Here is a 23,405-nt window from a genome sequence, read left to right on the forward strand (position 1 = left end):
TTTTTTGGGGGAAGAAGCAGACTCTTAGCACACACCCATGTGCTTGCCATGTATAATCATGCACAGTATTTACAAGCGAGTGGGGTTTTCAGGTTTCAGTCTGTAATGCAAATACATTCAGCATCACTAAGGCTGGTTGCCCTTGCTGGAGTGTAGGCAGCCACCCAGGTTACACATGGTGGTAGTCTGAAAAAGAAGTTTGGACATGTGCATTTAAGAAAATCAAAAAAGTGGTTTCATAATGTGTCAGTCTGTAAAAGTGATTTTCACTTGCCAAAAAAAAAGAGCAGTAAGTGTGCTATCAAATTGGCAAAGAAATTTCGTTTTGGGACTAATGTGAAAACATGACTCTGTGCAAAGAGGAATTATAGGCAGAGATTTATTGCGTTTTTATCTGGTGATTTCACAGTTGCATTAGATGGAAAGGGGGAGCGATTTTTTGGGGGAAGAAGCAGACTCTTAGCACACACCCATGTGCTTGCCATGTATAATCATGCACAGTATTTACAAGCGAGTGGGGTTTTCAGGTTTCAGTCTGTAATGCAAATACATTCAGCATCACTAAGGCTGGTTGCCCTTGCTGGAGTGTAGGCAGCCACCCAGGTTACACATGGTGGTGGTCTGAAAAAGCAGTTTGGACATGTGCATTTAAGAAAATCCAAAAAGTGGTTTCATAATGTGTCAGTCTGTAAAAGTGATTTTCACTTGCCAAAAAAAAAGAGCAGTAAGTGTGGTTTCAAATTGGCAAAGAAATTTCGTTTTGGGACTAATGTGAAAACATGACTCTGTGTGCAAAGAGGAATTATAGGCAGAGATTTATTGCGTTTTGCTCTGGTGATTTCACTGTTGCATTAGATGGAAAGGGGGAGCGATTTTTTGGGGGAAGAAGCAGACTCTTAGCACACACCCATGTGCTTGCCATGTATAATCATGCACAGTATTTACAAGCGAGTGGGGTTTTCAGGTTTCAGTCTGTAATGCAAATACATTCAGCATCACTAAGGCTGGTTGCCCTTGCTGGAGTGTAGGCAGCCACCCAGGTTACACATGGTGGTGGTCTGAAAAAGCAGTTTGGACATGTGCATTTAAGAAAATCCAAAAAGTGGTTTCATAATGTGTCAGTCTGTAAAAGTGATTTTCACTTGCCAAAAAAAAAGAGCAGTAAGTGTGGTTTCAAATTGGCAAAGAAATTTCGTTTTGGGACTAATGTGAAAACATGACTCTGTGTGCAAAGAGGAATTATAGGCAGAGATTTATTGCGTTTTTTTCTGGTGATTTCACAGTTGCATTAGTAGGAAAAAGGGGGAGCGATTTTTTGGGGGAAGAAGCAGACTCTTAGCACACACCCATGTGCTTGCCATGTATAATCATGCACAGTATTTACAAGCGAGTGGGGTTTTCAGGTTTCAGTCTGTAATGCAAATACATTCAGCATCACTAAGGCTGGTTGCCCTTGCTGGAGTGTAGGCAGTCACCCAGGTTACAAATGGTGCTGGTCTAAAAAAGCAGTTTGGACATGTGCTTTTTTAAGAATCTGAAAAGTGGTTTCATAATGTGTCAGTCTGTAAAAGTGATTTTCACTTGCCAAAAAAAAAGAGCAGTAAGTGTGCTATCAAATTGGCAAAGAAATTTCGTTTTGGGACTAATGTGAAAACATGACTCTGTGCAAAGAGGAATTATAGGCAGAGATTTATTGCGTTTTTATCTGGTGATTTCACAGTTGCATTAGATGGAAAGGGGGAGCGATTTTTTGGGGGAAGAAGCAGACTCTTAGCACACACCCATGTGCTTGCCATGTATAATCATGCACAGTATTTACAAGCGAGTGGGGTTTTCAGGTTTCAGTCTGTAATGCAAATACATTCAGCATCACTAAGGCTGGTTGCCCTTGCTGGAGTGTAGGCAGCCACCCAGGTTACACATGGTGGTAGTCTGAAAAAGAAGTTTGGACATGTGCATTTAAGAAAATCAAAAAAGTGGTTTCATAATGTGTCAGTCTGTAAAAGTGATTTTCACTTGCCAAAAAAAAAGAGCAGTAAGTGTGCTATCAAATTGGCAAAGAAATTTCGTTTTGTGCCTAATGTGAAAACATGACTCTGTGTGCAAAGAGGAATTATAGGCAGAGATTTATTGCATTTTGCTCTGGTGATTTCACTGTTGCATTAGATGGAAAGGGGGAGCGATTTTTTGGGGGAAGAAGCAGACTCTTAGCACACACCCATGTGCTTGCCATGTATAATCATGCACAGTATTTACAAGCGAGTGGGGTTTTCAGGTTTCAGTCTGTAATGCAAATACATTCAGCATCACTAAGGCTGGTTGCCCTTGCTGGAGTGTAGGCAGCCACCCAGGTTACACATGGTGGTGGTCTGAAAAAGCAGTTTGGACATGTGCATTTAAGAAAATCCAAAAAGTGGTTTCATAATGTGTCAGTCTGTAAAAGTGATTTTCACTTGCCAAAAAAAAAGAGCAGTAAGTGTGGTTTCAAATTGGCAAAGAAATTTCGTTTTGATACTAATGTGAAAACATGACTCTGTGTGCAAAGAGGAATTATAGGCAGAGATTTATTGCGTTTTGCTCTGGTGATTTCACAGTTGCATTAGATGGAAAGGGGGAGCGATTTTTTGGGGGAAGAAGCAGACTCTTAGCACACACCCATGTGCTTGCCATGTATAATCATGCACAGTATTTACAAGCGAGTGGGGTTTTCAGGTTTCAGTCTGTAATGCAAATACATTCAGCATCACTAAGGCTGGTTGCCCTTGCTGGAGTGTAGGCAGCCACCCAGGTTACACATGGTGGTGGTCTGAAAAAGAAGTTTGGACATGTGCATTTAAGAAAATGAAAAAAGTGGTTTCATAATGTGTCAGTCTGTAAAAGTGATTTTCACTTGCCAAAAAAAAAGAGCAGTAAGTGTGGTTTCAAATTGGCAAAGAAATTTCGTTTTGGGACTAATGTGAAAACATGACTCTGTGTGCAAAGAGGAATTATAGGCAGAGATTTATTGCGTTTTGCTCTGGTGATTTCACAGTTGCATTAGATGGAAAGGGGGAGCGATTTTTTGGGGGAAGAAGCAGACTCTTAGCACACACCCATGTGCTTGCCATGTATAATCATGCACAGTATTTACAAGCGAGTGGGGTTTTCAGGTTTCAGTCTGTAATGCAAATACATTCAGCATCACTAAGGCTGGTTGCCCTTGCTGGAGTGTAGGCAGCCACCCAGGTTACACATGGTGGTGGTCTGAAAAAGAAGTTTGGACATGTGCATTTAAGAAAATCAAAAAAGTGGTTTCATAATGTGTCAGTCTGTAAAAGTGTTTATCACTTGCCAAAAAAAAGAGCAGAAATTGTGCTTTCAAATTGGCAAAGAAATTTCGTTTTGTGACTAATGTGAAAACATGACTCTGTGTGCAAAGAGGAATTATAGGCAGAGTTTTATTGCGTTTTGCCCGCTGTAAAATGATGAATGCAATTGCTTTCACAATTTATAGTGAAATGCAATATATTCTGAAAACAGCAAAAATAAGGCAAAAATATTTTTGGGAAAAAAATGTAAATATGTGTACTGTATTATAAAATGTTTTAAAAATATTAATACTTTTTTCTTTATTTTCAGATTCATATAGAAAATTTTCGAAAACTAGAACCATTTTTAAAGCTATTTTTAAAAAAAACAAATGAATATATATTTTTTTGAGTGAGTATGGTAAGTCAATAATAATAATTGTAGTCTCTCAAGGACCTTGTAATGTGATAATTGATTTTTAGTGTTTTTTTTTAAAAATAAAAAAAAAGTACGCGCACCGTACGCGTACGGTAAAAAAAAAAAAAAAAAAGTTTTTAAAAACATATGTAAAAAAAAGATGAAAGATAAGGTTGGCTCTTAAAAGAACCGTTGTGTTCATGCAGGGACAGAGGAAAGAAAGCATGGGAAAATTATTCAAAGTGACAAATGTGCTGATCTTTTTTGTTGTTCACTAGGGAAACACTGGTCTCCCTATGGCAAATTAGATCTTGACAAAAGGCGCATCGAATATCAACCCTTCGAAATCGAGGGTTCATTTCCAGAGGGCCAGCAAAAGGAGATTCTCCCCCCACAGATGAAGGGCTCACCTGACCTGCAGAAGAAGGAGTCAGCTCTGCAGATGATGGTCCAGGCTGAGCTGCTGTGGATGTACTTGCTTGTCTTTCTGAAGAGTTACCTCCAAAAAGATGACCATGTGTCCTTTTGTGTACATCCTTGAGGTGTCTCTTCATGGTGTGATTCCCAAAGGAATACTTCCTGTCAGGATTACCTCTAGAAAGTACACGCTGACACAGCCTGCAAGTTACTAAGGGTGCATTCACCTTTTGCTGGCCTTCAGGAAAAGTAAAATAATCCCATACATAAGAGGGCTTTTGTTTCCTCGATCTCTGCCTCAAGACAGTGCTGCTAGTGCTAGCCTCACTCTCAGAAGAGCTCTGCTGTTCTGCCATCGTATCCCAAAGACAAACCAGCTCCTTCTCCTAAGGGATCACAAGCAGAAATGAGGGGAATGGGTGTGGTGTAGGAGAGTTCTAGAACTGAAAGTAGTTTCAACCAATCAAAAGTTGTGTTTCATGATCACATGACCTACCGTACGCTTACGGTACGCTTACGGTACGCTTACGGCAAAAGTGCGCATGCGCGTAAAAAAGACATGCGCTTGCGCGCATGCGCATAACAGACACTACCCGACACTTCCGCGTAACGTGCGCGTGTAGCGCACACGCGTACGCGTCCCACGCGGAGTACGCGCGGCTACGCAAATTGCGTAACTATGCGCAAGCAGCGTGGATAAATTACGGACGTAGCGTAAACCGTACGCTTACCGTGAGCTTACGGTACGCGTACTAAAAAAATAATAAAAAAAATAGAAAAAAAGTACTGCAAATAAATTTTACATGTTTATTTTAAAAAATATATTAAAAAAAACATATTAAAGAATTTTAAAAATTTAATCATAGTCTTTATAAAAGGTAAGAAAATTAAAATAAAAATATGTTAGAAAAAATAGAAGAAAAAAAAAAATTAGCATTTAAAAAACCTTGCAAATTCACTGAAAAAACCATGGGTTTCACACACGTTATAGTTAGGACTTAGCATTTAAAAAACCTTAGAAATTCAGTGAAAAAACCATAGGTTTCACACACGTTATAGTTAGGAATTAGGATTTAAAAAACCTTAGAAATTCAGTGAAAAAAACCATAGGTTTCACACATGTTATAGTTAGCTGGACATTTTACTCGTAAAAAACCATTGAAATTGCCACGTTATAGTTAGTTCAGCTAACTATAACTCGCGCGCCCGCAATGCACTGCTGATGACGTCACATATTACATCACTCATGACATGGTCAGTGACATCACTCATGACATCACTGATGACATCTCAAATGACATCACTGATGACATCATCCTTGTGATAGAGTGGTAGACCTCCTCTCACCCTAATATAACCTTTGATACACACATACAAAAATAGAGACTAAAATTTACAAAAGAATGGACATACCAATAACAGTTACAACAACCTCTTCAGTAATTCTAAGATCCACATACACATCCATTCATTCACCAACAGTTCAATACAGTCACTCATACATGTACTCACTTATCATATGTACTCATACACCTATACATCCTGTTACACAATGCCACTTATCCATAGAGCTACTCACACACATAGTCACCCATGCTAATAAAGAATAAAACATACATTTACTTGCATATACAGTTATTCACACACCACCACACTTACTTCTACAGAAACTTACACATACTTAGTCTTTTAAACAATCACTTATAGAAACACATACTTATTCATACAGGAACTCTTCCAATGTCTCACTCTCACATATACTCACTTATTTACACCAATAGTCACATATAATAGTTTAAAACATATGTAGTTACTCATAAAGACACTATTGAGACAGTCATTCACTCACTAACACACCCATACACACACTCATCCACCCATACAGTCCTGCACACATGCTGTCTTCAACATATACAAAGAGTGAGCCACTCATTCATGCACCTATGCACTACGTAATACCCGCCACCGAACCATGAAGACACTCAGACTGATACTCAAAAAACCAACTAATAACCCATATAGACACCCATGTAGCTACTCACCAACCCATGCAGCCACATATACACAAAGTGAGAGACTGATACAGATATTTCCATATTTAAACATTACTCACTAAGCCATGTATTCACTATGATACACTTAATCAGTCAGCTACACAATCAATTTTTCAAAAACAAATCATCCATTTAGACACTTATATACCCATTTATTCTTCCATCGACCTTGATATATACATAAATAAAACATATTTAATTTTCAGAAAAACACACATTCACTGGATGATGTCATCAGTGATGTCATTTGAGATGTCATCAGTGATGTCATGAGTGATGTCACTGACCATGTCATGAGTGATGTAATATGTGACGTCATCAGCAGTGCATTGCGGGCGCGCGAGTTATAGTTAGCTGAACTAACTATAACGTGGCAATTTCAATGGTTTTTTACGAGTAAAATGTCCAGCTAACTATAACATGTGTGAAACCTATGGTTTTTTTCACTGAATTTCTAAGGTTTTTTAAATCCTAATTCCTAACTATAACGTGTGTGAAACCTATGGTTTTTTCACTGAATTTATATATATATATACAACTACAACTCTTGTAGGTCTTGTCTGTATTCTCTTCTTCAACTATTGTCATTTTGTTGTGAATATCCTTAAGGCTATGGTGTAGAATAGTTTAGCCCTAAGGAAGTTCTTTAATTCGTATTATCTGATTCTCAGACTCAGGAACGATGTCACAAGGCTTGCCAATGACTAAAAGTACATAATACTGGCGAGAGTTCTTGTAATCCTTCTTCTGAATACTTGTCTCAAATCAGGAAGTCAGCTACCTCTTATACTGACTGAAGTTCCCTCAAAAGAACCTTATGTCAATTTTAAGGAAAATGTCGTTAGTTCTCAAAGGGTAAGACTTACTCACCGCAGCCGCGGAAGAAGACTTACTGCAAATGCTCTGGGAAAACTCCCTCTCAGGAAACCTCCAAGGACTTGAAAACGCCGCGTGAGAGAATAGCGACCGTTTTCTGAAACGCTTCAGTTGAAGTGCGCAGTTTGCCGCGCGCGTGATAGCGAGCACAGCTGCGCCGGCTCACTGGGGCAAAGACTAGACCGGCAACCCTGCAACTCAGCGCCTGAGGCCATCTTGAAATTCCGTTGTGTGGGAATTTGTCTTCCCTTAAATAAATGGGATGATCAGCGGTTTGGGAGGTACTTTACTGGACTGCTATTGCGAATACCATGGATCTTGCTAACAACTGGGAGGAACTTTAGGCGAATGGGTGCCTTACACTGGTCAGTCCTGACAGTACCCCCACCAAAACTCCTCCCTCACCCTCTTTGGGCTTATCGGGGTGTCTCCTGTGAAATTCGTTGATTAATCGTTGAGCTCGTATATAATTACTTGGTTCCCAACTTCTCTCTTCTGGACCAAAACCCTTCCAATCCACCAAATAGAACAATCTTCGCTTCTTAACCTTAGAGTCTACAATTCGCTTAACCTCAAACTCCTCCCCTGACTGGATTTGAATTGGCTTAGGAGGACCCTTCTTTCTTAAATTCGGTGGACTCTTCCTTAATAAGGAGACATGAAACACTGAATGAAACCTGAGTTTCTGTGGTAGTCGAATCTTGACACTAACTGGATTTATCATTTGCTCCACTAGGAAAGGACCTATGAATCTGGGTTGAAACTTCCGGTTTCCCTTTAAACGCAGATTTCGTGTAGAAACCCAAACCTCCTCCCCAGGTTCAAAGATTGGACTGGTACGCCTCCTCTTGTCAGCTTGTTTCTTGTAAGAAGCCTTGGCTTTAATTAAATTGTTCGTAGCTTGAAGATAGGCCCTTTGAAGATTCTGAACTACTTCCTCCACTGCTGGAACCTCGCTCTCTTGTTTTCCTACAAATGTGTTAGGATGTCTACCTGAATTTAAATAAAAAGGAGTGTAACCCGTAGATGCATGCTTGGCATTATTATAAGCAAACTCTGCTGCCCAAATGATATCGGGCCACTCCCCTTCATGATCCATCAAAAACAATCGCAAATACTGCTCCAGTTCCTGATTGACCCTTTCCGTTTGGCCATCAGTCTCAGGATGGAAACTGGAAAACAAACGAGAGTCAATGTCCAGTCTTTTTTAAAATGATCTCCAACAATGTGAGATAAACTGGGGACCCCGGTCAGAAATTACCACCCTGGGAATACCGTGTGGTCTAACTACATGTAGTGTGAACAGAGCCGCTAAATTGGTCGCGTTTGGGATTGATTTTAAAGGAATGAAATGACTCATCTTTGTGAAATGGTCCACCACCACCCAAATGACAGAAAAACCCTGACTAGAGGGTAATTCTACTATGAAATCCATGGAGACTGTGTGCCATGGATAAGGGACCGGGGGCACTGGTAGCAATAAACCTTGAGGAGCCCTTCTAACCAATTTTCCTTTCAAACACTGTTCACATGAGGCGACATATTGTCCCACCTGAGCTTCCATGGAAGGCCACCAAAATTCACGTTGAACTAATTCCAATGTCTTCTTCACTCCCTTGTGTCCGGCCAACAATTCATCATGACAATGACGAACCACCATTGCTTGAAGCTCAACATCGGGAATAAAAAGTTTCCCCTTAAAATAAGGTCGGCCATCTTTAATCTCCCTATGTTGGTCCTGTTTGACCCAATCTGCCAAATTCAAAGAAGTAAGAGCTCGCTTTAACTTCTCTTCAAACTCTGGAAACAGAATTACTCCAATTATCTTTTCTTCTGGGATTATCAATTCTTTAGCCAAGATCGGAAATTCTTCTCCTGTATCCAAACGCGACAATGCATCTGCCTTGCCATTGGTGGAACCAGGCTTGTTAGTCAGCACAAAGTTGTAATCAGCAAAAAATAACGACCAACGCAACTGTCTGGGAGTCAATGTGCGAGCAGATTTAAAAAACTGGAGGTTCCGATGGTCAGTGAACACAGTGACTACATGGCGAGCACCCAACAGATAATGCCTCCACTCCTGAAAAGCATCCTTGACTGCCAATAACTCCTTATCGGCAATGGAGTAATTCAACTCAGCAGGAGTCAGCTTCCGATACCGATAAGCAACCGGATGAAGCTGACCCGTAGATCTGTCTCTCTGAGATAAAATTCCCCCGATAGCCAAATTGGAAGCATCGGCTTCGACAAAGAAAGGCTCCTCAGGATTAGGATGCAGAAGCACTGGCGCTGAGGTAAAAACCCTCTTTAATCCACTAAAAGCTTCTTCAGTTTCAGCGGTCCACTCAAACTTAGCCCCTTTCTTGAGCAGACGAGTTAGCGGGGATACCTTCTCTGAGAAGTTTTCGATGAATCGTCGGTAGAAATTGGCAAAACCAATAAAACTCTGCACCTGTTTCACATTTCGAGAAGATGGCCATTCATAAATTGTCTTAACCTTGGTTTCGTGCATAGCAACTGCATCCGGGGAAAGTACAAAACCCAAAAATTCTACTTGGCTGGAATTAAACACACATTTCTCCAATTTTACAAAAAGTTGGTGTTCCAAAAGTGTCTTCAAAATGACTCTCATATGTTGGATGTGTTCTTTCATATTTTCCGAAAAAATTAGAATGTCATCAATATAGACAACGGCAAAACAATCCAAATACTCTCTCAGGACATCATTCACAAAATGCTGGAATGCAGCAGGAGCATTACATAAACCAAAGGGCATGACCTGATATTCAAAAAGGCCCAATCTCGTACGGAATGCGGTCTTCCACTCATCTCCATCCGCCATTCGCACGAGATGATAAGCCCCCCTTAAATCTAGTTTTATGTATACACATGCTCCTTTTACCTGATCCAATAATTCTGAAATTAATGACAATGGATATCTATTCTTCTTAGTTACAGAGTTTAATGCTTGATAGTCTATGCACGTTCTCACACTTCCGTCTTTCTTTGGAATAAAAAAGAGTGGAGAAGAAACTGGGGACTGAGAAGGACGAATAAAACCATTTGCCAAATGCAATTCTAGATATTCCTTGAGATGCTGATTCTCCTTTTCTGAGAGAGCATAAATGCGACTGCATGGTAATGAAGCCCCTGGCTCCAACTCAATCTTACAGTCGTAATCTCGATGCGGAGGCAATTTATTGGCCTCTCCTTCATCAAACACTGCTGCCAAATCTGCGTATTCCTCTGGAACCTCCTGTGTTTCCATCACACAAATCATTTTGGCTTGACTGGCCAAATACTGCGGCGAGGAAGAAGATGAAGATTCAGTTCTCAAATTGTGACAATGACTCTTAAAATACTCTGAATCCATCTCAATGGTTCTCTTGGCCCAATCAATCCTAGGATTATGTTCAGTCAGCCACGGTAACCCTAGAATGAGTTGGAATTGGGGGGCATCAATGAGACTAAATCTCAAAAAGCTCACATGTCTACCAGGCCCCGTTAACCTAATCTCCTCCGTATCATGTACGATAGGACCAGAGGATAAATTGGTTCCGTCAACTGCACGAACTGCTTCAGGTCTTTCTTTCTTAACAAAAGCTATTCCAAACATCTTTGCAAAACCAATGTCACAAAAATTGCCCGTTGCACCAGAGTCTATCATTACTGAGATTTCCTCCAACCTGGTTCCACCAAACTCGATTGTGCCTGCAACAATTACATGGGGAGTAGAAGATTGAAATGTGTTCGCCACCAATTGAGAATCAGGAGTCGACTTTTCTTTCGCTTCCACCAGAGCAACTCCTCTTACTGGTGGAGCCTTTCTTTTACTGACGCATTATTCTTAGGTTTCTTGGAACATTCTTTCAAAAAATGTCCGGAATCTCCACAGTACATGCACAACTTGCCCAATCATCTTCTCTCTCTTTCCTCCTTTGATAAAGGCCCACGCACTGAGCTAATCTGCATTGGTTCCTCTTCGGAAAGATTTTCTTTGGTCTTGGAGTTTTCAAATTTGATTCGATTGAAACATGGGGGAAAATACTTGACTTCCTTCCGATGCTCACTCTTTCTCTCACACTGGCGCTGATCAATCTGCAAGAGTAGATCAATTAACTCTGAAACGTCAGTTGGTCTCTTTAGAATTTGTGCCAACCCATCCTTTATCTCATCCTTGAGGCCCCGACAAAAAATAGAAGCTCTTTTAGCTTCAGGCCAATTGGTCTCTACAATTAATTTATGAAATTACGCCAGGTAAGCAACCAAATCTCTATTTCCTTGTTTTAAATCCAACAGTTCATTATCCGTTGATTGAGATACAGTTCTTCTGTCGAATATCCGCAAAAATTCTCTTTTAAACTCATCAAAATTAAACAGAATTGGGTCATTGTTATTTACTAGTGGCATCGACCAAGCAGCTGCATCACCACTCAGGTAGGACAACATGAACACCACCTTTGACTGCTCCTCCTTAAATATAATGGGTCTACAAAGGAAGTGTAAGGAGCATTGTGTAAGGAAAATTTGCGCCTTATGGGGGTCCCCACTAAACCTTTCTGGGGCTGCCAGGGGAATGGTGGGAGAAATGGCATGTATGACCTGTGTGGTTAATTCCGCTGCTGTGGGAGCTGGTGCAAAGGTCTGGGGCTTGTTTTCCTTCGATCCAGAAGCTGAACTAACTGATAACTCTTCCACCCTTTGTCGTATAAACAGAGTTTCCTGACTGGACTTCCTCACTTCCTCTCTAAGAGATTTATTCTCTAACATGGCTTCACTTAATTGTGTTTGAATCCCATCTAACACTGTCGCTAGGGCCTTAACATCAAATTGCTCAGCCATCCTGCTCAGGCGGAAGTATTTTGGAAAGGGCACTTCAATCTGTCAAGTACCTGTCCCAGAACTCAGTCCTCCGCAGGAGCCGATGTGAATTCCGCGATTCCCCTACTCCGTTACCTGAGCAGTATATACCCAGGCAACTAGAGGGGGGAAAGGGGATTGGGAAGAAAAGTGAAACGCCACCTCTTCTTCTACTGGACAGGTCTGCTGCTATTCTTGTGTAGCCTTCCTGCAAAATAAACTTCATAAACATCTATACTTGACATTTGTAATAATTAAGAAAAGAAAGACCCAAAATGATTTTTACCTGTCCTAATAGATGGCTAGCTGTTCTCTTGTAGATTTGCTGCCTATATGGTCTCTTCTACTCTGTGCTTCTCTAGATGGAATTTGACTAAACAGATAAGCAACACAAGATTAGATTAAATTCTCTGGTCGATCTAATGGTTTAAATCTTTCTACATTCCTTTCCTTCTTTACCTGACAACCACCATAGGCAGTCTTTTAATCAATTCTCTTATTGTCTTTTTCAGCAGTTGAAGGTCTTCTCGACGATGAAGCAATAAGTTCTTTTGTGGAGGAAGAGGTCTTGACTATTGATGGTAAGTAATCCTATATATATATATATATATACAACTACAACTCTTGTAGGTCTTGTCTATATTCTCTTCTTCAAATATTGTCTCTTTGTTGTGAATATCCTTAAGGCTATGGTTTAGAATAGTTTAGCCCTAAGGAAGTTCTTTAATTCATATTATCAGATTCTCAGACTCAGGAACGATGTCACAAGGCTTGCCAATGACTAAAAGTACATAATACTGGCGAGAGTTCTTGTAATCCTTCTTCTGAATACTTGTCTCAAATCATGAAGTCAGCTACCTCTTATACTGACTGAAGTTCCCTCAAAAGAACCTTAGTTCAATTTTAAGGAAAATGTTGTTAGTTCTCAAAGGGTAAGACTTACTCACCGCAGCCGCGGAAGAAGACTTACTGCAAATGCTCTGGGAAAACTCCCTCTCAGGAAACCTCCAAGGACTTGAAAACGCCGCGTGAGAGAATAGCGACCGTTTTCTGAAACGCTTCAGTTGAAGTGCGCGGTTTGCCGCGCGCGTGATAGCGAGCACAGCTGCGCCGGCTCACTGGGGCAAAGACTAGACCGGCAACCCTGCAACTCAGCGCCTGAAGCCATCTTGAAATTCCGTTGTGTGGGAATTTGTCTTCCCTTAAATAAATGGGATGACCAGCGATTTGGGAGGTACTTTACTGGACTGCTATTGCGAATACCATGGATCTTGCTAACAACTGGGAGGAACTTTAGGCGAATGGGTGACTTACACTGGTCAGTCCTGACACTCTCCACCAGACCGTTACCTTGTGGGTGATAAGGAGTGGTGAACTTGTAGGTTACACCACACTGCTTCCACAGGGATGTCATATACTTGGATATAAAATCAAGTTCTCTGTCAGAAACCACCTCTCTGGGGAACCCCACGCAGGAAAAGATCTCCATTAATGTCCGACCCACCACTTGCGCCGTCGTTGTCCTGAGAGGGATTGCCTCTGGGTACCGGTTGGCGTGGTCCACCAAGACCAGGATGTACCTTTTGCCCATGGCTGTCTTGGCATCCAGTGACCCAACAATGTTGATCCCTACCCTTTCAAAGGGTGTTCCAACAATTGGAAAAGGTTGGAGAGGAGCTTTGACCTTCCTCCCACTCTTACCGCTTGCCTGACAAGTTTGGGAAAATCTGCAATGTCCATCTGACTGCCTTCACATTTGGTTCCAGAAGCATTGGGTGACAAGCCTGTCAAAGGTCTTGTCCAGCCCCAAATGTCCTGCCAAAGGCACGTCATGAGCCAGACCCAGTAGGAAGGTCCTGAAGTGCTGGGGTACTACCAGCACCTGGGCTGACCTAGGCTCAGCGACCTTAGGCTCACTGTACAGGAGGCCATTCTCACAGTAGACACAATGTGATCCAGACTAATTACCGCCGCCTGGTTTGCAGCCTGCCACAACAGACCCTCCGGAGAAGGGCGCTCTTTCTGCTCCTTGCAGAATTCCTCCCTGGTGGGACCCCCTTCTTGCTGCCAATGGGTCAGCTCAGAGATGCCCCCAGTTCAGCTACCTGCTCCTCTGTAAGCACCGGGACTTCCCCCTCAAGGTCCGCCTCCTCCCGGTCCATGGGAACTTCAGGGGCTGGTTTCCCACGTCCCTGGCCTTTTCTCTTGGCGGGGACTTGGGCCACTGTTTCAGGCTCCAAGTCTTCTGATCACCCTTTCTGGCCGCCATTGACCGAGTAGACATGCATGCCCACTCTGGCAACCCAAGCATCTCCAAGTGAGACCTGAGCTCAACATCCTTCCACAAGTACTGCTCCAGGTCATTACCTAGCAGACAATCTACAGGCAGGGATGGGCTCACAACCACCCTCAGGGGAACTGAGAGCCTCCCACTCAAAGGGAACCTGCACTGCCATACACTAGCACTCTGACTTGTCTACTGCAACTACTTGGTGGAATGCCCCGGGGACTACTTGCTCCTCAGAGACCAGGTGACACCCGACAGAGGTCACACTGGCTCCAGTATCTTTGAGAGCCTCTACCCTTTTCCCATTGATGGTCATCCAGGTGCTGAATTTCTTTTTGTTAGGGGGCACCTGGTTTCCTGGGACCATCTCATTGTCCCCTAGTGAGATGAGGGTCATTTCTGCGGGATCCCCACCCTCCTGTGGGTACCCCTCCTCCCCAAGCGCAATACTAGCCAACACCTTGGACTGCCCACCGGTGGGTGGCTGTGCCCCCTTGGGGCACTTGGGGTCCCCCTTCATGTGTCTCACCTGGTCACATGCAAAGCACTTGCGGAGACAGTCTCTGCAGGCTTTCCTGAAGAGACCATTGCTTTCTTGTCTCCCGGGGGATGGGAACCTTTACCCTGGGTATTAGTTCGGGGCCCTTTAGAGAACTCCTGCGTTTTACCCTTGTCCCCCCCCCACTCTTCTGCCAGGGACCTTACCCACCTTTGGCTGAGTCTCCCCTAAACGCTTTCTTGTTGACCCTGCTACTCACCCAGCGGTCCGCCTCCATAGCAAGCTTCCTGGGGTCAGTCAGCTTACTATCAACTAGGTGCTGGCGCAGATCTGGAAAACATAGACTAGACAAGTGCTCCCATGCAATCAAATTGTCAAGCCCCTAAAAATCTGTCAAATTACTGCCTTTCACCCAGCCATCCAGTGACCTGCAAAATGAATCTACACACTCCAACCAAGTGTTGGCATGAGACTTCTTACTGGACCTGAACTGATCCCTGTACTTTTCAGGAGTAAGACCAAACTTAATGAGAAGGGTCCTTTCATGTCAGCATAAGTGAGGTTACACCCCTTACCCAAAGCTATTAAAGTATCCCTTGCTTCTTCTGGAAACAGAGGCCACAATCCTGCTCCCCAATTCTTCTCAGGGACCCCATTCATGTGTATCGCTGCCTTGTAACCCTAAAACCACCTTTGTATGTCATCCCCCTTCTTGAATTCCTTGCCTACATTCTAAGGGATGAGCACAATTCTGTTTGCCTGTCCGACGGGCTGCTGCCACCATCTGAGCTGGTTCTACTCCTCTGATCCAGCTCCTTTATTCTGATCTCATGGTCTAACATCCTCCTTTTCTCCTCCATGGCTAACTTAAGCTTCTCTAGTTCCACTGCAACTCTCCTTGCTTCCTGCCTGTCCTCCAGCTCCTCTAGGGACAGGCCACTGCTGTCTGGCCTGGAGGGTTTCCTCCTCCCAAAAGCACATCCACCCTAGGAAAAGGCTCCTCCGCCTCTCCACTGAGATCACCAGACTGCTCGCTGACATGTCTGGTTGCTACCCAGGCCCTCAGCACCTTTTGTAGCTCCTCCTTCCTAGTGAGGCCTCTGACTTGGACTTTTAGGTTTTTGCAAATTACTTTCAATTCCTTAACATTGTAGGATTCCAACCTATACTCCTCAAACGCAACTTCCAGTGATGCAACAGATGATGCTCTTGATTCAGGCATGATAAAGTAACAAGTTCAAATTGGCAAGATTGAAAATAGGCTGAAAAGAAAAAGAACCAGTATGTAGCACATAATGGTCTGTGATATGGTAGTAGTGCACACCAATCACTGTAAGTCAAGTGCAAAAGCAAGTCCTATCCTCACCGCTGACAACCAATGTTAGAAATGGGGGTCTATTATTGGCGATGGTTTGCACTTTGTCCAAGTAGGGACCCTTCCTTCTAGTCAGGATAAGGGAGTTACACTCCTATAATAACCCCTGTTCACCCCCTTGGTAGCTTGGCACGAGCAGTCAGGCTTATCTCAGAGGCAGTCTGTAAAGCATTTGCACATAACCTACAGTAATACAGTGTAAGCACTACAAAAGGACACCACACCAGTTTAGAAAAATATCCAATATTTTTTATATACTTAAGACAAGACCAAAAAAACGATAAAAATCAACAATACAGTACTAAGAAATCTTCAATTATCAAAATAGCCTTGAAAAACAGTTCCTTGATGTCGATAGCTCAGTCCGGTGCTATCACGGCATCGTAATCAAACAAATCCAAACAGTTCTGGCTGACCGTGGTGTCGCGGGCCAGCTACGGTGTCAGTAAGACCAGCAAAACAGTACCTTTAGAGATGCAGGGCATCGGCGACCTCTCGTTGAGCTTCCAAAAGCACGGCGTCCGCAGGTGTCGGTTCAGGAGGTCAGTGCAGGAGTAGTACGGGCCCTGGAAGTCACACACGTTGCAGATCGAACTTCTCGCTGTCGAAGTCAGGATCGCTGGCATCGGCAGCTGTCGAGTGCTGTGGTGCGAAGTGCAGCAGTGCGGCGTGTGATGCCCTTAGGTCGCGGTGCAAGCAACGGCTTAGTGGCGGCGAAAGATGGCATCGTCGGTGAGACTAGGGTAGCGGTGCGAAGTGAATGTGGTGCTCGTTGCGATGCTAGAAAGTCACGGTGCAATCAGTGGCGTCCTCGTTGCTGAAGCTCTGCAGTTGGCTGACGAACTGGAGTCGATGGTGCCGGGGTACTGGGGTGAATGTATGACATTGTTCTGCATTCTGTCCATCAATTGTTGTTTTTGCATTTGTCACCCCGAGTGGGAAGGGTATGCTCAGACGTGAGTCCCGTGCTCTCCATGCCACTGGAATCAAGCTATCCTGGCTGACGAGGACTGAAAGCCCGAAACCGGTCCTAGGATGCTTGTTTCCAGTCCAGGGAGGACCTGGCTTGGCAGTTCGGGCTGGACTGTTCCCATGGGGCACAGGGTCAAGACTGATTTGCATATGGCTGGGTTCAAACTGGAATGGCATGGTGAGCAAAACAACGATGGATTTAGGCCCAGATCTCTGTACTGGGGTGAATGTATGACATTGTTCTGCACTCTGTCCATCAATTGTTGTTTTTGCATCGGTAGGCCAAGCCTGCGGTGCTGGATGAGGACGGTGCATCATGTAACTTTACGAGCAGTGCCCTCGAACGACGGTGCAAGCAGCAGCATCGATTTCAGAATGGAGCAATTTTGTCAGGGATACCAAGGCGTCATTGTGAAGCGAGGCAGTGCTGAGTGTGGTACCCACAGGTCGCGGTGTGAGCAGCGGCTCAGTGGTGGCATCAGCAGGCATTGTCGATGAGACCAGGGTCGAGGTGCGGCATTGCGGCGGAGCCCTCTGTTGCTCCTTCAGGAAACGGAGTCGGCAGCGGCATCGTAGATGGCATTGGGTTGCTTTTTCTTCTGTTGCAGCACAAAACACTCTGGGGCAGATTTACAAGCCCCTTGCGAGACAATTACGCCGCCGTTGTGTCACTTCTGTGATGCAGCGGCGGCGTAAACCATGCGCCATGTTGCGCCTTATTTACAACGTGACGCATCTAGGGAGATGCGTCACGTTGTAAAGCCCTGCGCTACATTAAACCTGCGTCAGGTTTAATGTATGCAGGGTGGGCGTTTCGTCGGAAAAAGCCTCGGAAAAGTGACGCAGTGAAATCTACAAGATTTCACTGAGTCACTTTTCCGACGCTGCTGCGTCAAAACCCTGCGCCTGCTTGAAGCAGGCGTAAGGCATTATGCAGCATGTTCGGTATGGGCAGTCCCTGAGCATTGCTGGAATTGCGTCGTGCTTGCGACACGACTCCAGCAATGCGCCGCCCTTATACCATCAGATGCATCACGCATCTGTTTATCCTTGCGCCACGATGCGCTGCATTGTATATGCGGCGCATCTGTGGTGGCGCAAGGGTAAACTTGCGTGACACAGATTTATGTTTCCTGGTGCATCCCTGCAAATCAGCAGGGATGCGTCAGGAAACATAAATCTGCCCAACAGTTCCCAGTGAAACGTCTTGAACAGGGGCCAAGCTCTACCGCAAGCCCTTGGAGATACTCAAAGAAAGAGGCTGTAGAAAGTTCAGTCCAGTCCGTTCACTGCCCAAAACAGAAGCAGCCACTGCTGGCCAACACAGCAAAGCACACAGCAAAATGGTAGTTCCTCCACACAGCTTCTCCAGCTCTTCTTCTTGGCAGTCTTCTTGGTCCAAAAGATTCCTAAAGTTCAGAGGTTTGGGCTCCACTTTTTATAGCCAAAACTCCTTTGTCCTCTCAGGCAGAAAGTATCTGTGCCCAGCCAGAACCAGTTCTGCCTTCTCTGGTGTGGCTTTGTGGCAGGGGGTGGAGATTGCATTGTCAGAGGCAGACCAGGTCCATTCAGGTGCAAGGAAATCTCCTGCCCCTACTCTAAATGCAGCCCAGGTCTATCCAGCCGTTTCCTGACCCACCTAGACTATCCAGAGCCACTCCTGCTCTCCTGCCCCTGTCATCCAAAACCCAGACAGTCAATCCACAAACCCAGCAGAGGCCTGTTGAATGGCTGAGCAAGAAAATACCTACTTTCTATAAGTGGTATTCTCAAACACAGAATGTAAAAATCACCTTCACTAAAAAATGCATCTTTAGATTCTGAGTTCAGGCATAATAAACTTCATTTTCCTACCTGGTTTCCAGGGCCAGTTATGATTATAAGATGTTATAAACAAACTCCCCGTTCTGTCCTGTGGGGAACAGGTAGCCTTGCAATAGTGAAAAACTGAAATTGACAGTAATTCACTATCAGGACATGCCACACACACCAGAGCATGTCCTATCTTTCATATACACTGCACCCTGCCCACAGGGTTACCTTGGGCCTACCTTAGGGGTGACTCACATGTAAGAAAAGGGAATGTTAGAGCCTGGCAAGTGGGTCCACTTGCCAAGTCGACATAGCAGTACCAGACTGCACACAGGCTCTGCAATGGCAGGCCAGAGTTACATTTACGGGCTGTTTGTGTGGGTGGCACAATCCAGTGCTGCAGCCCACCTACAGCATTTGATTTATGGGCCATGGCACACTCAGTGTACTTTACTAGGGACTGACACAAATCAAATAGGCCAATCATGGAAACACCAATCCATAACACATTTTACCACAGGAGCAATTGCACTTTACCACTGATCAGCAGTGCGAAAAAAGTGTGCAGAAACACTAAGCCAGCACAGAGTCAAAACCAAGAGGTCAGAAAGCAAAAAGTCAGGGGAAACATGCCAAAAGATGCCAAGTCTAACAGTCCCCCACTGAAGTTGCCCTTTAATCATTTCCCAGGTCTGCCATTGCAGCCTGTATGCAGCTTTTAACTGCAAATCTGACTTGGCATAATAAGAGTGCCTGCAAAGCCTTAAACCTTCCTTTATTACATATAAGTCACCCATAAGGATGGCCCTAGGCAGCCAAAAGGACAGGGTGCATTGTAATTAAAAGGCTGACCATGCACTTTTAAATGTGACATGTCCTGGTTGTGCAAAACTCCTAAATTTGATTTTGACTACTGTGAGGTCGATCTTCCCCATGGGATAGCCATTGTGTTGCGTTGTTAAATTTAATAGGTACTGCATTTTGATTAGGAGCAAGTAGGAAATTCATGTTTGTTTTCTAGGAAATTTTAGTCTAAAATCCCCTTTAATGGTAAAGTCAGATTTTAAGTGACAATTTTGAAAATGCCACTTTTAGAAAGTTGTAATATTCCTGCCCTAAGGCGTCTGTTCCTTGGTCACATGACTGGGTATAGTTTGCTGCTACACTTTGTATATCCCTCCTTGACAGCCACACAACAGAAGGATTAGGTATGCCTGGATGGGCCATCAGTGACAGGATGGGGGGGGGGGGGGGGTAGAGCAGTGCACAGTTCCCTTGCATTCCATTAGCTGTGCATGCCTTCACAAAACAAAACTTCATACTAGTCCATTTTGCCTGCAACCAGGCTCGAGCCAGAGCAGCGGGGGTAGGAAAGTCCAAGAACTTCAAAGGGAAACTCTCAAAACTTCTCCCTACTTCAAAGAAGGCACCAGGTATAACATAGGACACTCAGACTCACTCTTCAGTTCACTTTCTGAACCAGAGGATGGTCATTCAGAGGACTGCCTGCTGCTGTGGCATGCTGTGTACTTCAGAAGACTGCTTTGATACACCCAGAAATACTGCTCTGCTGCCTGAAGCTTGCCATGAAACCTCAAATGCCTGCCCTGCTGCATGAGCCCTGTTCCACTGCTTGAACCCTAGTCTACCATAGTGACTCCAAGGGCTAGTTGGCTGGCCTCCTATTCAGAGCCTCAGGGACAAAAAAACCTTCAACCATCTTGAACCCGCACCTGGACCCAGCTTGAGTGAGTCCCAACCCTCCAAGGGGTTCCTCTATAGTAGTGGACTTTGGAAGTATCACTAAAGGTGCCCAGATAGCCATAATCTAAACCTTTTGGCTCACAAGTGCTCTGAGAACTGAGAGGGGACCAGGACCTAACTTCGTGTCGATCTACCCAAGGTGCATCGGCGGTCGGCCTGACTTCGCAGCAGCTCCTGCAATGTTTTTCTCTGCAGCAACAAATCCTTTTCAGTGGTCCTTTACAGCAGTGGTTTTCAGCCTTGTGGAGCCACCAACGGCTGCAACCTACAACTTCATCTGCAGGAGATTTTTTACTTCTGAAAAAGAGGCAAGGGGGTTTATTTACAAGCACATTGCGCCAGCAGTACGTCACTTTTTCCCAAGAAGCGCATTCCCAGGGCTGAATAAGAAAATGCAGCAATTTGCATGGAGTTGCCTTACTCTAGATTTATGGAGTCAATCAGGGCCACACAAAGTGGCGTTGCGTGGCTTCATAAATCACATATAAGGTTTTTAACGCTCTTGCACCAAGTTGCATGATGCAAGAGTGATGGAAACTGTCTCATAAATAGGCCCCTAAGTGCTTTGATAGGTGGGAAGATCCATTGGGAAAGAGGTATGAAATCTGAACCATTTGTTTTATGAAGAAGGTGTACTGTCTAACAACTGAAATTAAATAGTTGGAAGACAATGTCTCTTTTTGTAGCAAATACGACTCATTGGTGGAAGTTAAGAGGCTAAAATTGTTTTTTTATGGAACCAGGGAAATATAAAGTAAGAAAATATAGAGTGTGCAGCTGAAAAAAGGTCACCACATTTGAACACTATTGGACTGATTCACAAAAATATTTATGAGTACATCAGACTCTTCCAACAGAACCTCGGTGAGTCTTGCAGTCAGCAGTCCTCAAAATCCCAGAGAACCTGCCCTGCTATTGCAACTAAAAAGGACTTTGTCTCTTGTGAGCACCGGACTTCCTCAAAAGTAACCGACTCTGAATCAAGCTGACTCTGTTAGTCTCTACCACTCCGCTCCCAGCTCCCCGAGCCCGAGTAACCCAATACCCTAAGGAGGTTACCCCAGCAATCCTAGCCTGGATTCCAGTGACCCCTGAACATCTACAAGCTCCTAAACCAAACCTGCAGCCAACAACTAGAAGATCGCCCCAACTGCGACTGAAGGCAAGACCATGACCGAGTCCGTTGCCGAAGGGGTCCAGAAAGAGCAACTGCGACTGTCCGACTACCTCGAAACACGTGTCCAGGGATGGCTAACGCAACACATACTGTTCTTTATACATCGTGGCATAGGCGTACCCGCCGTCGCCACTACATCTACCACAGTCTTTTGGGGCAACTTGCTGGTGTGACGAGCAGTGTGCGACCAACCTTTGCTTAATTTATTACGGCTCCCTTGAGCCAACGGGCTGACGAGCCTTGGATCTGCACCTGCGCGCCATGAGAGGTACTTGACCTGTTTTAATTACATTTTGGCAGTCCACGCGGCACCCCTTTACACTGACCTGCTCCCTGCTGATGAGAGGCAACTACCTCGAAACACGTGTCCAGGGATGGCTAACGCAACACATACTGTTCTTTATACATCGTGGCATAGGCGTACCCGCCGTCGCCACTACATCTACCACAGTCCTTTGGGGCAACTTGCTGGTGTGACGAGCAGTGTGCGACCAACCTTTGCTTGACTCTGAATGCTTGTGGTCACAGGACGACAACTCCCAAAGACCTCACTTGCCTCGTCAGCAGCTGACCGACTCCGAGGGGACCTCAACCGAATCTGCAGTATCAGCCAAGACTGCATCCTACACCCAGCCTCCCCTGTGCCACTGGTGGTGTAGTTCTTGTGTTGGCCATTGGGCCCTACAGTACTGACCTTGGCACCAGGAGCTTTTGTTCCCCAACCTGGTGGCCTGCTTGCCACAGTCCCCAACCCATGACTGTGCTTAGCCCATTGGCTAACCTGTGGTCCCTGAACTCTGCACCCAGCCACCTCTGTGCCGCTGGCGGAGCGACTAAAGTGCCCATTTGAACAAATCTTACCCATGGACCCGTAAACCCAGTTCATCCTTCTCAGGACTAAATGTGGCTCCTGAGTAGTACTGTAAACCTGTATTGAGTTTGAAAAACATATTGTCTCCTTTTTCCTTCCATCAGGAAATGCACCAGCCTTGCACAGAGATACCTGGCTGAATGAGAAAAGTAATTGCAAAGTAACTCTACTGTAAACTAAATCACTGCATCCGAACAGTATTTAAATTGCATATGCTTGCAAAGAATTTTTATACTTACTTGCACCAGCCTGGTTTGGTTCGAGACAATAAATATAGTTAATTATATTTTCATACAAACCAATTGGTCAGAGTTCAGTCCTTGAGTGTGTGAAATCATTTCTTGCCTGAGTTCTACAATAGCACTACCCTCTGATAAAGCCTTATTGACTACACTGCCATAAATTGAGAGTGAGGTACTGTCTGCTTTAATCTCTGCCTACCTTTGGGGATCCACTTGACTCGGTGCATACTATACCTTACTTTGGTGTAGTACATACAAAGCCAGCGTCCTACAGTGTTCCCACTTAACACCCATGGCATTTGAAACATTTGCAGATTTACAACATACTGTAAACCTCCGTATGCATCTAAGGACTAAGCCTCCTCAGGCGTGGCATAAGGGTTGTTTTTGTGAAGGAAAGTGTCCCTTTCCCCACAAAAACAAACTGATTTCAGTGCAGACATTATACAGAAAGTCCAGAGCAACCAACTCAAAAAACAATCCTGAATAATAAG

The sequence above is a fragment of the Triturus cristatus genome, chromosome 2_1, assembly GCF_964204655.1.
Source record: "Triturus cristatus chromosome 2_1, aTriCri1.1, whole genome shotgun sequence".
NCBI lineage: Eukaryota > Metazoa > Chordata > Amphibia > Caudata > Salamandridae > Triturus > Triturus cristatus.